The 13,888-nt window shown below is 40.8% G+C and overlaps 1 long non-coding RNA gene across 1 annotated transcript; it reads right to left on the reverse strand.

Moving 5' to 3' along the window:
* Positions 1-717: 717 nt before the first annotated feature.
* Positions 718-3,804, reverse strand: LOC118563333. The gene is made up of 2 exons (XR_004931149.1): positions 2,798-3,804; positions 718-1,293 (listed from the first exon to the last, which is right to left on the reverse strand). It is a non-coding gene; the product is annotated as an uncharacterized LOC118563333 (long non-coding RNA).
* Positions 3,805-13,888: the final 10,084 nt, after the last annotated feature.

The following is a 13,888-nucleotide window of genomic DNA, read 5'->3' on the forward strand; positions in this document are numbered from 1 at the left end:
GATTTGTTATGTTGTTAGGCTGTCCTCCTGTTAATTTTCCGTCCCCAATAGCTTTGTGATAGACCAGCACATGATGTATTTTTGCAAAGTGGAAGGAGTAGACATCATTGAACTCCATCGGCCGCCTACTATATATATTTTTTTTTTATTGTGTACATTTCTTTATATTTTTTAACACTAAACAAGGTTATAAGCTGATGGTATCTATTTGAGCAGAGCATGCTTGTGTGCTCTGCTTCGTCCTGCTTAATCTTCAGCAGGTATGTTGTGTTTGCTCAAGGCTGTTTACTGATATCAATGCAAGCTCACTATAGGCCTCATATGCTGATTGGACACTGGCTTTGTGGAAAAATAATGGTCAGAAAATAAAGTGGAAGCCTCATTCTATATTTTGCATGTCTTTCTACTTTCTCTGTGTGTAAATCTGTGTATTCTGATGTTACTTTTTTTTTTTTTTTGATCGTTTCTAACTTTGAAAAGGCACAGGTCAGGGGCTGAAGCTGTTTCCTGAATTCACAATGAACCCCCCCCCCCCCATTGATTGTGATATGTGGAAATAATATCAGTGATGCGTAAAGTGAATACATGTCTACTGGTTCAGTTGCCATAAGATAATATGGCTGAATGCACTTTTAGGTGCTCCTCCCTGCTGGGTCTCCTCTGATCATCCTGTTATGATAGTGTTGGTGCTGAAATGAAATACATCTGAAACACACATGAGACTTTAAAGGCTTTATTTTGCATTATAATGAACAGCAAATGTAGGTTTCAAGGCAGTTAAATTGATGATCAATGAACATTTTCAGGAACAATGTATTATAAAGGTATGCACTCTGGAAATAGGGGGAATACAATTACACAAAGCTGTTTCCCTGCTTTTTTTTTTTTTTTACAAGGCACTTTATGACATAATTACAGTTTTTCCCTGAGCAGCTTTCACCGCACGATTCAGTACCATGCCTAAATTATGCTTTTTGATTGCAATTTTGCCGGTAATTAACATCACTGAATGCTGGTTCGCGCAGGGACTGAATCAGAACGTTTTAGGGGGATTTTAAAGGGCAGGTTGCTGGTGAACAAACTGGAAATCTTGTCATTAACGTCAGCAGCATCTGTGCATGCAGGGGTGCAAAGGTGGTGCATACTGAAGGGCACTTGCTTGTGCTGAGAGGTAGACTGGGACTTGTTGTTCTTTGATGAGCGTCACAACAAAATCACTAGTCTTCCACTCAGCATCACCAATGCTTCATCCAAGCCTCGACTGCATCCACATCCTTGTGTTTTGAGTCTGTGCTGAAAGAAGAAGGAAAGAAGATTGGAAACTTAGGTCTGTGTTTTCTTATGAGGAAGCCGGTGCTTTATGTGTGCCACAGAGTGAATTTAAGAATTAGAGGCCTTTGTTGCACACAGCATGTGTCACTGGTGCTGCGGAGCATGAGCTCCCAGCGTGTCAGGTTGTGAACTTTAGTCGCAGATGGAAACAGTACGTGCAATCTCCATCTCTGCGCTTGCCTCAACCTATTTCTCTCTGAAGCCTGTTGACATTCCATCCTTCCTTTGTTGTTTTAATGCCAACCTTTCAGCTCCTCTCAGAAGAGCGAGACAGGAGGGGTGCTGGGGTTGCGAGGAGGGGTGGGGAGGTGACACAGAAAGATAGAAAGAGGATCACAGCACAGAAATCTTACACTGTGCACAACTGAAAGCTTATGGAGGGTGGAGGGGGGGGGGGGGGGGGGGTTGTGTGCTCCTCTGTCTTACAGGACACATTTGGACTGAAAGAGAGAGAACAGACGTGGAGAATGTCCTGCATCCCCAGTATGTGTTTGAGCTGGTAGCTATGCAACAAGACTGGGAGTGAGTGGGAGTGGGGGGATGGGAAGACAGGGGCCAGTTTAGTGAGAGGAAGGAAGTGAGGCAAGAGGGTAAAAGGGGAGGGAGGGGGGGGGGGGGGGTCCTTGAGTGCAAACTAGAAAAACGAGACTATCTGTAAAAGGAAAACCTGTTAGAGCTAATCCATAAGACTAAGTAACTTATTTATTTTGTGTCGATTTAAAGCAAATCAGGAAGCATCCTTTGACGAAGGGAAACATCTGCTCAGAGCCGTCAATTTTAAGGCAAGTCATAAAATCAATCGATGTGCTACTGTGACCAGCCGTAAGCCTAAACACTGAGAAAAATAACTCCCAGATGAAGCCGTAATTCCCCGTGGATCGGCAGCTTGCAGGGAGGGGAAGGATTGGCCACAGACGTGGGAGCTGTCCAGCAGTGTCTCGGTGCTGAATGACGCCCTACTATTCCTCCATCTCCTCCTCGGCTCCTCGCCTCGGCCCGGGAAGAAAAGAGAAAACATGCCACCTGTTGCTGCACCCAACTTTTCTCTCAAGAGGCTTTAAAAAAAAGCCAAAACACCTCCCATGTCGGGGATACAAAATGTGCCGCGGTTTGGAAGTGTTTAAATGTTAGTTTTCCTTTTTTTTTCCCCCTCCTGTTTTCTTCTCCTCCGTCTCAAATCACAGCTACAAATGACGACACGATAAACACTTTTTCTCCAGGCGAGGCAGGAAGGAGAGGGAACAGGCTGTCATTTCACATCCCTGTAAGAAGCTCTCTGCATTTTATTTTAGATTTTTTTTTTTCTTTGATCACAAACAGATTTAAGTCACGTTTGGTCGAAAATATGAAGAAGGGGGAAAAAACATTAAAAAAATGCGTCTGTTGTAGCGTCATAATCCTGCAAAAGAAGCGAACCAGACTTTGTCCATTTAATAAATCGTTATAAAGAGTAGCATATACTCACCTTTCAGATATTCCGACGAGCATCCGAGGCCTGAGCTGTTTTACTGTTTGCGCTTTTTTTCCCTCCCCTACAGCCTCGCTTTCTCGCAGAAATCGGCCACGATCTGAGCCCTCCCATCTGAGCTCCACGTAATGGTTATCGTGATGTTACTGGGTAAGCTGGAGGAAGATGGATCAGCCGTGTTTATATACGTCTGCTGCCCGAAGGAGACAAGGGGGAGGCGGGACGATGCGGAGTGACGACTGCGCGAAGAGACCAATTGATACGATTTATTATTATTTATTTATTTCTTTTTTCAGACCGCGTTAAGGGTGTGGTCCGAACCGGTAGCCAAATTACATTTTATGAAGGTTAAAACTATGAATAAAACATATGGAGACTGAGGCTGGATCTCTGTAGGATGTTGATATTGCCAATATACTGTTTCTATTTCAAGAGAAGTTTATTTTCATCTTTCTGTCGGGCTGAGGTAATGTATTATTATGATTATTATTATTATTACTACTACTACTAGAATCTTAGCTGGTGATTGAATCTGGCGAATAAATAAACGAACTAATTAGCTAATTAAAAACAACATAAAGTGAACCATGGCCGACTCTGAGTGCAGTATAAATATAGGTGTTGTGAGAAGGTCTTAGAGGTTTGTCGGAGATCGTTATTGAGTAAAACAACATCACGAAGACCAATTAATAGAGCAGGCGGGTCAGGGAGGACGTTCTGGAGAAGGTTTAAGCAGGTTTGGGTTCTAAATCAAAAGAGGTATCAAAGGTTTTCACATTTCTTACTTAAGTAGAAGTACAGATAATACGGCTTAAAACACTTCTGTAAACGTTGAAGCATCAACTTGTAACATAGCCTCTGGGTTTGTTTCTTTTAAATAAATGTAATATGTAAATGTGTCGGGCTGTTTAGAGACAGGTGCCGTTGCTTGATTTATGGGTTATTTCATGTTTTCCTGTCGTTTTAAAGCTGATTTCGGTCAGGGAGGGGTCAGGTGTGGCTGCCGTGAGCAAGTGAAAGTGGTGTGTGTGTGTGTGTGTGTGTGTGGGGGGGGGGGGGGGGGGGGGGGCAAGAGGAGAGTCTCACTTGAGCTGATCCGTGCAGCGGGAGGATTCCCTTAATGAAGAGTTAAAGAAACATAAACCAAGACGAAAGGGACGACAAAGCCTGCTAAAATTCGCGGATTGTGAAGCAGAAACTGGGAGTCGTGCGAAAACGACGCCCCGTGCGAGCGATCGCCACCGAGGGAGCCGAACAGAGCTTTATGAGTTTCTGAATTATATTTTGTTTCTCTTTCTTTTGTGTTACCACTATATGCTTCTTTTTGGAGCTTTCATTTCGGATTGGATTGTAACGGCGGCCGCTGGGAGTTATTTTCGAGGATTTTTAAAATTATTTTTTATTTGAGGATATGGGTCTCTATCATGGACATTGTTTTGGAGAAATTAAACAGACTTTGGTAAGATAAAGCTGAGGTAAGTATAACCTGGTATTATTCTGTGACAGTTTTGCTTCTGCTCACCTGGGCAGCATAATAGTTTAAATCTTTTGATGGAACTTTGGATAAGTTAATTATTAACAGTATTTGAATGCTTATTTTTTTCAATAAATGAAGATGAATCATCAGCTTCTGTCTGATATTTGGGATAGAACCTCTTATTCATGTTTTAAGTAAAAGTGTAATAGTACTGGTTTCAAAAATGAAAGTAGAATTCATGTACGAAAATAAATGCCAACTCGGGCCGCACAGAACCCTACAGTTTTAATTTAGATTTGGTGACTGGCTGCCTATAATTGGTGCAAAAAGTCAAACTTCAGAGGCATGGAAATGTACATCCGAGATCAGCTGCAAGAATCTGTAAGGGCAACAGATGTAAGATAACAGAACCGAACATAAACATTTGTGCATCCACAGCAGGCTTAGTTACAGTTGCCCTCATATGGTTGTCAATCTACAATAGACAGTGCTGTCAAAATGAAAGATTATTACAAGTGAGTGATCAAAAAGCAAAAAAATAAATAAAATAATTGATGCTTAATGATGCCTTCCTGATATGTGCTTTGCTCAATTTTATAGCTAATGGTAAAAATGCCAAAACGTAACTTTTTAACCTCGAAAAATTCTTCCAGATCCAACCAGGGATGTACAAAAGTCTGCTCCTCTTGGCAAACAGCCCCCTCACTGGAGCTTGGTTGGCACATTTTGCTCAAGTTTTGTATGATCTCTGGTACAACAATCATACAAACGATCAATGATGTACAACGATCAATGATGTACAATGTACAATGATCTCTGGTACAACAATACATCTGCTATGTTCTTCTTCTTCATGTTTTGTCCTCCTTCTTTTTTGGCAGTTGGCGAACCTCCATCCATCCACCCATTTTCTGACCCGCTTAATCCCTCATGGGGTCGCAGGGGTTGCTGGTGCCTATCTCCAGCATTCACTGGGCGAGAGGCGGGGTACACCCTGGACAGGTCGCCAGTCTGTCGCGGGGCAACACAGAGACAGACACGACAAACAACCATTGACACACACACCTAAGGACAATTTAGAGAAGCCAATTAACCTACCAGTCATGTTTTTTTTTTTTGACTGTGGGAGGAAGCCGGAATACCCGGAGAGAACCCACGCATGCACAGGGAGAACATGCAAACTCCAAGCAGAAAGACCCAGGGTTGGATTTGAACCCAGAACCTTCTTGCGTCAAGGCACCAGTGCTACCCACTGCTCCATTGTGTAGTTGGCAAACAATTCAATAAAATTTTATTTATATAGCGCCAATTCATAAAACATGTCATTTCAAGGCACTTTCCAAAGCCAAATTCAATCATATTATACAGATTGGTCAAAAAATGTCTTATCTAAGGAAACCCAGTAGATTGCATCAAGTCTTGACAAGCAGCATGCACTCCTCCTGAAAGAGCGTAGAGCCAAAGTGAGAGTCGTCTGCTTTGTCCATGGCTTTGCAGCAATCTCTCATACGAGCAAGCATGAAACGACAGTGGAGAGGAAAACTCCCCATTAACAGAAAGGAAAAACCACCAGCAGAACCGGGCTCAGTATGAACGCTCATCTGCCTCGACCCACTGGGGGTTACAGAAGACAGAGCAGAGATACAATGAGAGAGACAAACAAGCACAGAAGCACACATTGATCCAGTCAACTATTGGTTGTAAGCGGCACCATTTGGCCTCTCAGGAAGGTTAATTCATGCAGTTTTAGAAAAAGCATTTGAGGACCTATTTAGACCCAGATTGCCACTGGGTATTCAGAGGACACAGCAAACATGAGCAGGTGCTCAGGCCACGTGAGACCTAAACACTTTTACTCAGATCCTAAATGCTTTGTGTTGTTGGAAAACTTCCACTGCAAATAAACAAGAGGACATCACCCACACGGTAAAATATGGTGGTGGTAACGTAATGCTGAGAGCATGGTTCTCTCTTGCATAGACAAGGAGAATGGTAGGTTTTGAGGGGGAAAAGGACATAAATAAAGGCCAATGCTGGAAAAAAGCCTGTCTGTGTCGCAAAGGATGTGAGCATGAAGTGTATGTATAGGAAAACAACATAAAACATATAGCCAGAGCTCCTATTGAAAGATCAAAACATATTAATGTGTTAAAATTGTCCAGTGCAGGCAAAACTTGAAAGGCCTAGTGAGATTGAGAAATTTTGCAAAGAAAAATGAGAAAAAAAACGTAACTCTTTAAATCTGAAAATGGATAAAGACATTTCAAAAAGACTTGCAGCTGTAATTGTTGAAAGATGGTCAAGCAAGGTTTTGACACCAATACTTAGATTATATTTAGCAATATTTTCCTTTCCCTGCATAATAATGCACTACTTTGGGTCGAGCTTTTACATAAAGCTAGAGGTGGAAATGTGACAAAATGGGAAAAAGTTCAAGATATTTGAATACCTTTACAGGGTATAGCGGGCCTAAATAAATGAAAGTTCCACTGTGAGATCAAGATAACAGAAAAAATGTGTAATCTTCTTAGGAGAACAACAAGGCTTGGCATAATTTCAATTTATAACACAGCAGATAAAGACGTTGCCCTTGGCTCACTCTGTGCTAAAAAAAAAAGGCAAAAGCAAGTTTATTTATGTTGCACTTTTCAGTAACAAGACAATTGAAAGTGCTGTACATGAACAGAAAAACATTACAGAAGGAAATATTACATATTAAAAGAAAATACTAACAAAGGAATAAGCTAAGTAAGACATTGACTAGACTAGTTTCACTGGACCAAGCTTTATCACTAACATTCAAAGCTTAACTGTTTCTATTCATAATAAGAAATAAACTTTGTAAATCCTTGGGGGTTTCATCAACTTTTCTGTGAGCTACAACTAGAATAACTTCTTTTGTTTCATTTTTATAAGAATAAACTAAGCAAACCCCTGACTTCTTTAGTTTCTCTGGAACAAGCTTCAACACTAATAGTTTCTATTCATAAAAATAAATAAACTGGTAAATCCTTGAGGGTTTCGGATCTAAAGTAGTTTTGTTCAACTTTTCTAAGAGCTACAACTAGAACAACTTATTTTTGTTTCATTGTAATAAAAATAAGCAAATAAATCCTTAAAGCTACAACTTAAGGTCTCTGATCTGACCTTTCTGAGACTACAGCTGAAATAGAAGGAAGCAGAGTAAAGGAAAAGCCCAGCGAAGGCGGTGTGTGCGTGTGTGTGTGTGTGTGTGTGTGTGTCTGTGTGTGTGTGTGTGTGTGTGTGTGTGTGTGTGTGTGTGTGTGTGTGTGTGTCTGTGTGTGTGTGTGTGTGTGTGTGTGTGTGTGCGTGCGTGCGTGCACATGTGTGTGTTAGTGTAATCTTGTGTATGTGTTAGTGTAGGTCGGTGAACTTTCCCAGATAGCACCCGCAGCTATAGTCATTGATAGTGATGGAACATTAAAAAGATACAACAAACGGAGTGAGCAGTAGAACCAACATGCAATAAGCAGCATTGCTCAATCAAAGGATTAATACAAAGATTTTTTAATAATGTCAATCATTTATGATGCAACAAATAGGTTGCTTGAAAGAATGTATTAAGCTATTTATAACAACATCTTTTGATTTGAAGTTGTCTTTCGTCTGTTGTACCGTGCTGTGAAAAACTACAATCACTTCCTTGGACTGCACAAGCAATACTACTAAAGGTACAGTTTTTGACTTCTGAGAGAAATCCAGGATGATAACCACATTGACTGAGCGGTTGTCTAAACTACCAAATGTGTAATTGTCTTAAATCACCGACTCATCTGACTCCCCTTAACTGGGACCAATAAAAAAAACTACAAAGATTCAATCTAAAATAAAACAGTAAAATATCTCCAGAACAATATCTCAAAGATCTTTCATGCTTCTTAAAGCTGCTGTATGTTATTTTTTAGAAAATACAACATTCCTTGTAAAACGGCAAAATAAACAAACTTTTCTAAAAATGAATGAATCTTAAGAACTATTGATGAAAACCACTCTGTAAGTAAGGGCTTCATGAAATTGTATGTCTTTGCAAGCAATGTATAAAGAAATGTAACATACAAACAAGCTTCCGCAGTAGAACATATCTCACACAACCACATGTGATGGGCAAATAATAAAAATGTTTCGCAATGATCCTGAATCAGTTTAGTTTTTATGTTGCTGTTGAAATAAAAACTTTTATCACGAAATGCTGAATTTAAAACACACACCATGAAACAGAGGGATAATAGAAAGCCACAAAAAAATGAAAACACAATACAGTTGAAACATTTAGGATGAACAAGGACAAATGCATTTAATTAACACCAGTTTATTATTTGAACAGCTTTTGCTGGAAAGCCATGTAGCAGTTTGATTGGTTGAAATTATATTTTTAAAGTTGGTGGTGAAGGTGGGATCAGTCTCTGACAATGATCCGTTTGACAGAGGACATGGACAATCCAATGAGTCTTGTAGCTCCTTTTTATCCTCCACAGGGTCCTCCTGTCTGCCAAAATATAGCTGAGATACAAACAATGGATAGCAATGGGCCGAGGCCCCAACCCTGAGGGGACCTCCTGCTCAGGGTGATGGAGTGGTAGAGGTTTGTTCTCCAATTTTCTCCAAACTCTATCCTGTACTAGTAATCCTGTACTATCAAAGTACAGGATTCTGGCAAAGGTGTCTGTAATGTCCAGACGAGTGAAAGGTTGTGTGGGAGGGTGGATATTGCATCTTTCATAGAGGCAAGCTTGTATGGATCCAGCAATACACAGAGACTGTGATGATGATGATGATGATGATGATGATGATGATGATGATGATGATGATGATGATGATGATGATGATGATGATGATGATGATGGTGATGATGATTAAAACTGTAATCCAGTAAAATGGAAAAATCCTGTATTAGCATTTTTTTCATATCACGCCAAATCAGACTGATAGCATTAAAAACAGGAAGGTTTTGATTTCTGCTGCTACAATGCCAGGAAATACTAATCTCATTATTTTTACACCTCTACCAGGGCTGTTCGTTTTTTATCACTCAAGATGCATTCTTCCAGGCCTCGTCACACCTCTATTGGCATAAGCATGGGATTTTAGAACTAGTTTTCCATCTAATGGCCAGACAGAGCAGGGCTAAGACAAACACTTGGCTTCTGAGGTCTTTAAATCCTCGGAGGGGTTCATTTGGACACTACAACAAATCTTTTTGACCAAACTGTTGACCGGACCACACTCCAGTCACACTGACAGTCATAATATTGAAATATTTTCAATGTCTTGCTAAACCACACATCATAGCCACCATTTTGTCCTCCATTGGTACCCCAATTTCTCCCCAGATGATGCTATATGCCCATCACAGCGCACCACTCGTCTGGACATAAAAGGTACACCTATGGTAGAATTTGACACGATGATTTTAGCTCAGCATTTAAAGCCGTCATTCCCCAGAAGACTGGGGGGAACTTTTGCTGCTTGGCCTGGACACTGCCTCTTATCTCTGCAAAAATATCTTCTACTCCATCTTATTGAGCACTGGGTCCACTCAAGGTTGTGTTTCCTGTCCATTGCTGCTAATAACATGACTGCGCATCTAAGCATCAATGAGATCAGATCAAGATGTTTAGATGCTTTTATACAATTTTGGGAAGCCCAGGTGATGTTGTCATGGCTTTGTAAATGGTGAAAGTAAAGTGTGTGGCCATAATGATCGTAATATTTGAAGGAAAAAGAGGAGCGTGCAAGCCTGGGCACACCATCCTATCTGTGAAGTGCAAGAGTGGCAGCATCACGTTGTATCTTGGATGATTTTTCTGCCATTAAATGACATGATGAGAAAATATTATGTGGAAATATTGAAGCGACATCTCCAGACATCAGCCAAAGAGTTAAAACCAGCAAGCAAATGGGTTTTCCAGATGGACACTGACAGTAAGGATGGCATTAAATTACTTACAATGTGCCTTAAGAACAACAAAGTTTTGGAGTGGCTTTCACGGATCCCTTATTTCGGTCCCACAGATGATTTGTAGGCCAAAGCGGTCTGCGCAGAGACAGTGATGATGATGTACAAGCTTTCTGCACAAGTGGATCCAGTCAGAGATTTAAACCCCTAGCCGTTTTTCTCCAATTCAGCAGTGCTAACGACTGCACCACAATGCAAACGCTCACTTTTCAAACACAAACTTAAAAAAGAAAAAGAAAAAAGGAAATGACAACACAGAGAGCGTACAATTAATTAGTGTGAAAAACATCGCACAAACATTGTGAACTCTAAAAAATAATACAGTAAAGAAGAAAAGTAATCACACCATGCGCTGAGTTTAGGTTTAAAATTATTTTTATTGAACAAAGAAAGTAAAAATGCATTTTGTTAAAAAAAATGCAATGTGAAGTATAATTGATACTCTTTAAAGGAAATTTAAACAGCTTGTCACCGCATGTGACAAGTCTCACCTCATTCCCCCCTGCAACAGGTCGAGCAGAGCGGTAATCGCTTGTTTGAAGTACTTCTTTCACTTTGTCTGAGGTGTCTGTTCAAATGAGCACACATTCTCCCGTGTTTCTGAGGCACATCCTACATGAACACGGCTCTGCTCATTTTTCTCCCACCTAATGAACATGTTGAGGCATCATTAGAATATTGAGCTATTTAAATCAGAACAGCTATTTGACAGCTCATCGCTGTGGAAAAAGACCAAGTCCCCATTTTATTTGAGTAAAAAATAAATAAATAAATAAACACATTTTAAAAAAGCAGAGCTGAGGCCAGTGACTTTTCTCTTCTTTGGACAAAATGGCCTGAAAAGGAGCCTGGTAGCTGCTGCTAATAGTGATCACAAAAGCTTTGTTCCTTTGATATCATCCTCACCTATAGTAATCAGGAAAACACAAGAGTCAGGCTTAGGGAGGAACCTGGGGAAAGATCCTGTTCTCTGTGTTGAGGGGCTTTGGTGGAATAATGCACGTGGCACTCTGTGTCTCTTGATGGGAACATCAGGAGGTAGGATTATGCATATTAGAGTTCTCTCTTTTTTCCCCCACTGCTTTCAGGGCTTAATGTTCACATCTGCCCACCGTGATGAGCCGTAGATGAGCAGGAAGACTGTGCTGAAAGTCCTCCATTCAGATGATTTATCTGATCACTATAATGGAGCAAGCATGTTATTCCGATGATATTATAATGGAGTCCGAAAGGAAGAAAGGCTCGGGCTCTTTGGTGTGGATAGAAGCTGAGTCACCTGGGACCACAGATCCTGATAAAAAAATAAATAAATAAAATAAACACCTTTATTTCTTATTTGAAAGTAACTCAATTAGCTGTGACTGCCCCCCCCCCCTTCTTGTTATATTTGGCTTTTTCAGCTGCAATAATGAGATCTGTTTGCGATTTGTAAATTAAAACAAAAACAAAACAAAACGAGTGTAATTATTCGCCCATCATTTTGCATGTATTTGGGCCCTTCAGCTGTTGTTGATAACATCCATTTGCTGTTTTAATGGGTGACAGTGGATTTGGATAAGCTCCAGGGCACCTGCAGAGGTGTGGGAGCATTTTAAGGCTGTGAACATTTATTTTGTTTCATCCTCAGGGTCAAAACTAAGCTCCTGCATGTGGGCTGGTTCAGGAATATGATGGAAAACAAGGTGATACCACAGAAAAGCTTCATGGCTGCTATAGGCTCCCATCCAGACAAAGAAGGTGGTTTTAATCTGAACTTTGGTTAACATGGCCGTAGATGTTCTGTGGGATCTGTGGCTCCATGGGCAGATGTTCACTCTTCCTTATGCATTTCTTAATAAGGAGAGTCTGAATGACATGGAGCAGATTTCTCCCAGGAGAGCAAAATCTGAACTTCACCTTCAAGGTAATCTGTTTAAGGTTGAATGTAAGGGTGTGGAAGCAGATGTGGACCTGAGTGGCTCCCTCTGGTGTTTGACTTTCGACTTGGCACACTAAGGGAGAAACTCCCTAGAGCGTGTTCAGATTATTTATTATTGTTGAAGGAAAGACGTACCATTTTCTAAATTTCTGGTCCAATTTTTTTTTCCAGAATTGTAACTTTTTGATTCATTGGTGTGGACTTCATTTTTAGAACCAGCACATTATGAGGCAAACGGTGCCGTCATGTTTCCTAGAGGCAACAGTTTAGGGTAAAAAAAAAAAAAAAAAAACACAATTTCAAAGTGCAAACATAGAGACAATCAAATTCTGGACTTACTGTATATAAATTGCAAAGAGGCATACAATTCACCACCCCTTCCTCTCCTTGGCTGCTCTGATTACAATTTAGTGTACCTCCAGCCTGTGTATAAACTCCTTGTGCACAGAGAACCAGTTTTAACACGCACATTGAAGAAATGGTCTGAGGAGATAGAGGAAACCCTCGGAGACTATTTTAGCTCCACTGTCTGGGATAAACTGTGTGATCCTCATGGGGAAGAATTGGATAAAATAACACAATGCATCACAGATCAACTTCTGTTCTCTACTGTGTCCATTGTGAAGGTTAGGTCCAACAGCAAGCCCTGGATAAACCCAGAGATAAACTCTTTGCTGAGGGAGAGGAAGAGGGCTTTCAGGTCAGGAAATAAATGAGAACTGAGAAATATACAGAAAACCTGAGAAGAAAAATAAAATAAAACAGAGGTGAAGCTGCAGGACAATAACAGCAGTGATGTTTAGAAAAGCCTAAAAATCATCTCAGGTTGCAAAAAGAACACCCAGACTGTAGGTGACTTGAGATGGATGAATGAGCTGAATCAGCGCTATCTGAGGTTTGACCAGCCAACTCAGCCTAACAGGCTGCAGACACCCTCATCTTGGACAACAGCCTGTTCTTCCACCAATAGCTGCACATCTCTCAGCTATCATCCACCCCCTCTGCTTCAGATGACTCCACTAATGAGCCCCCCTCCACCACCGTGTCCTTCTCAATGCTCTAAGTAAGGAACATTCAGCAGAAGACCAAAGTGAGAAAGAGGCTACAGCTCCAGATGGCATCAGCTCCAGGCTCCTGAGGTGCTGTGTGGATGAGCTGTGTGCCATCATGGGGCACATCTTCAACATCAGTCACCTGAATATCAATTCTGTGCACTTGAGGGGCACTACGTTTGTCCTGGAGGAGTCATTAAAACAGCGCCCCCTAGAGTCACAAAGTCTGATAGGTCATGGCAAAAGGCGTAACACCAGACTTAATTGACAACACCTCTACTATGGAGGACTGGTCCTCCATACTCTACTCTAATCCTCTCAAGATGCAATAGTCTATTAAAGACAGAAAGGTCTTCAATAGACTATTGTATTCAAAAACACAATCGTACAGTAACAAAACTCACATGGATAATTATAAAGCCTGCCATCATTATGTTAAAATATGAATAGTACTTAATAGTGAATGCGTTTATGTATGAGTGGTATTTTAATGCAGAGCTGATAATACATACCAAAATAATCAGAATGACTAAATTTATTGGTTTCTGATCAGTGTGGCCACTAGATGTGTTACTGCTTTTGTGAAACCGAGTCAAAGCTTAATTCAGCCAGGATATCTGGAAAATCCCGGTTTAATCCGCTGTCATGGTTTTGTGAAACAGGC

Source organism: Fundulus heteroclitus, chromosome 6 (assembly GCF_011125445.2).
Source record: "Fundulus heteroclitus isolate FHET01 chromosome 6, MU-UCD_Fhet_4.1, whole genome shotgun sequence".
Classification (NCBI taxonomy): domain Eukaryota; kingdom Metazoa; phylum Chordata; class Actinopteri; order Cyprinodontiformes; family Fundulidae; genus Fundulus; species Fundulus heteroclitus.